This window comes from Belonocnema kinseyi, chromosome 7 (assembly GCF_010883055.1).
Source record: "Belonocnema kinseyi isolate 2016_QV_RU_SX_M_011 chromosome 7, B_treatae_v1, whole genome shotgun sequence".
Classification (NCBI taxonomy): domain Eukaryota; kingdom Metazoa; phylum Arthropoda; class Insecta; order Hymenoptera; family Cynipidae; genus Belonocnema; species Belonocnema kinseyi.
Genome location: NC_046663.1, coordinates 118,073,684 through 118,077,391, shown reverse-complemented (window position 1 = coordinate 118,077,391; position 3,708 = coordinate 118,073,684).

Here is a 3,708-nt window from a genome sequence, read left to right as displayed (position 1 = left end):
TAGAAATCTTCATAGGAGGTTGCAATTCAATGAAGCTGCTGAACAAATCATCCCTCTTGACAATATGGTCCGAAGCTCCAGAGTCGAGAAGGAAAGTAACTTCTCCTTCTTTTTCAGATAAACAGTCTCCAGTCATGAAAGTAAAACCAGATTTGTAGTAGTAACAATTTTTCTTTATGTGTCCTTTCCTGCCACAGTGATGACATTGGCCTCAAATGATTTTTTTTATTTGAAGTTGCGTTCTTTAAATTGTCCTTGACGAAAATTTTTCGAGAATCTTAAAGCTTCATTGTTATATTTTTTGCAATAGACACATCTTTATTTTCAACTTGTCAGTTTCATCTAATTTAGCACCTGCTGCTGAAAGCTCAGTAATCAAATTGTCGAAAATATTTCTTTCGCAGTACTCTCTGCCTTTGCAAAACCGAGAAACGAGTCAGATAAGTACTCAACAATTACACTTTTGGCAGTTCTCTCGGCTTGATTCCACTCATCATTCACATTTACCGGAATTTCACTATCTAAAACTTTAATTACGTCTAACTCAATTAACAATGCACGTATTCTAAACTTCCAAACACTATAATTTTCTCCATCAAATGGTATGATGTTCTTTTTCATTTTTAAACTTTCAATTGTCACTTATCACGCAAAGAAACTTTACAAAATTGTAAAATCTTCACAGTTTCTTTACAGTTTCATCACTTCAGATTCTTATTTACATTAAACAAAATATCGCGAATTGCTGGGCCCATAACCTATGGGAAAGTGCTTTATTTAAAGAGATAAAAAAAATACTGCGTTTCAATTCTATAAACAAACAGTTTATTCAAATTGCAGAAGAAAGGTACGTCCAACTCCTAAGAGTGAAGCAAAACGACTGTCTACTAAGGTCCTAGACTTAGGTCATAAAAATGGCCTACTCACGCCCTTTTTAAAACAGTCAGCCCTGTACTCCAGATCATGGCATTCATCACTTCACACCAGAACCATAAAACTAAACACTTACTTCTCTATGCATTCTTAGAATCGTGAGAGGAGATTAACTTCTGCTTTACAATCTCACGCATTCCAATATTCTTTCTAATACTCAACAGCAACAAATAAATTATTGAACTGTATAAATGTATATATGATGTTTGGTTCAATTTAAATAAATATATACATATATTAAATAATATTAAATCCATTTTCTCATTTCTCATTCGTGTCATTGACTTGTTACCAAATGATTACCTCAAATTATTTGATTTGAAACTTGATTCCCTCAAACATTTTAATTACAATTACCACTGCTTTTTAACAATGTTTCCTTCAAAACCTGAAATTATTAAGATTTTAAAGATACAAAGATTCTTAACTCTGCAACTTAAGTTGCAGTGTTACATATTCCAATTGTTATTTTATTTATATTGGATATGAGTAATATATTTTTCATTAATTCTTCTGATCATTTATATGTTTTAAATATTTTTGTCATTGAGGTCTTAAATATTATTCATTTTTTTCATTAGCTACATTAATAATTTCAACAATAAATCTTTTTTTTATGGAAAAAATAATAAAATCAATAATATCAGCAAAATAAATAATAGAATTATGAAGTTCGAACTGCTTTCAAAATGTATCTCAAAATTAAATTTTATTCATATTGAAGTACATATCTTTATGACTTTTTCTTTTTTGTAATAATTAGTAATAGTTACTCTTATTTTTTCATATATTATTTTTTGTTTATTTGCAAACAGCATCAAGTTTTTAATTATTTTTGCTTTTTCTCAATGCAATTCAATGAAAAAGACAGACCTACTTTTTAAGGTGCCATCTGTTGGCTTAGTTTGACCGACATTTCTCCTCCGGATCGTAAGAAAACTACTACTGTATACGCATATACAGTCGTGGCAGGGGGCTGAAAGGAACTGAAACGAAACAACAACGACAGTGAATACTAAATGTCTGAATAACTGAAAGTTGAAAATGAGTCAACTGCGCATTAGTTGCGCATGTCCCAAGTCCCGCTCATTGGCCTTTCAGGCTCTGTCCTTATCGCTTGCTAGAGTTGCCACTTGCAGAAAGAGACACAACGGTGATGACATGACGCAGCAAAAGAGGAAAATAAACATAAATATCTTTAAGAGGAAATCGTATCGATACTTTTCGATACGGTCGCGTATCGACATGTTTACAGGAACATATATGTAATCATATATGTAAACATATATATAATCATATATGTAAACATATATGTAATCATATATGTAAAAAAAAATATGTATAAATATTAAAAAAATATATTTCTTATCTTGATGAAGTTGTTTAATTGGACAAAAATTATGGGGCACGAATTGGTATGTCTGTCTGTGCACACAATAACTTTTGAAAAAATTAATCAATTAGTATGTCTTTTGGTACACTCGTTAAGTGTCCTAAACTGAAGGTCAAGTTCGTTAGCCAGCCATTTTGGATGAAAATTGAAAAAGTGGGCACATTTTGAATATTTTTGAGACCACTTTTTTCATAATTTAAAAATTCTTTGTACGATTATTGATAGTACTTAACAAGCTGAACAATTTATCCTTATGACTTTTTTCAAAAAATAAAAAATTACCAGAGTTATAGCATTTACAAAATTCTAAAAAACACACGAAAATGAACATTTTATACCAAATAATGCACGATATGAAAAAAAGTCAATAGAAAAAAATTTTGCTTTTTGAATGCCCTACGAGATTATCATAACAACTTTTTAAATTTTCTTGAAAAATCAAAAATTCAAATTTTTACAGCATACAAAATAATGGAAAATCCAAAAATTGCATTTTTCGGCGAAACTGTGTAAAATACAGTAAAAGGTAAATACACCAAAATTGTGCATTTAAAAAAGATCTACAAATTTGTTGTTAAGCTCTTTTTGATAGGATGTGTAGTTTTGGTTTTAATCATGAAAAACGTCATTAACAGTAGAAAAAATATATACAGGGTGGACACGCTGGGGCCTACATACATAGCGAGTTGAATGCTACCCGAATTGCATAACAGCAGGGCAGAAGCCATTATACAGGGGTATTTTCATATTTCGCGCCTTTAAAGTGTTTAAAGTGTCCGCGCATCTTCGGATCAAGTTTATGATAGTTTCCTTGGCTGCGTTCGAAACTTCAAACGGATACAAGTGTCAAAACAATATAGGTTATGTTATATAGTAATTACAAATAATAACAGTGTTTAATTAATAATGAAGTGAGACATGTGAACTGAGAAGTAAACGTAATTTTTTTCTTTACTAATACCATTATAAAATAGCTGCTCAGTGACAAATACTATAAAATCGTAATAATATTCTGCGCTTCCAGTGGGTGAAGAGTGAATGGTGTTTAACGCTTATTTTTAATGCATAAAAAAAGGTATGTTATGAATAGACAGGATATGTTTTAAATAAAGTGAATGAAATATTACATGCGTAAACTTTAAATTGACATTGCCTATATTTACTGACAGCGGCTAGGGCAAACAGATCAATCTGAACATAACCGCTTGAAGTTTCGAACGCAACCATGGAAACTCTCATAAACTTGATCCGAAGATGCACGGACTTGGCCGAATGGCCATTCCGAATGCAACTTTAAAGGCGCGAAATATGAAAATACCCCTGTGTAATGGCTTCTCCCCTGCTATTGTGCAATTCGGGTAGCATTCAACTGGCCATGTATG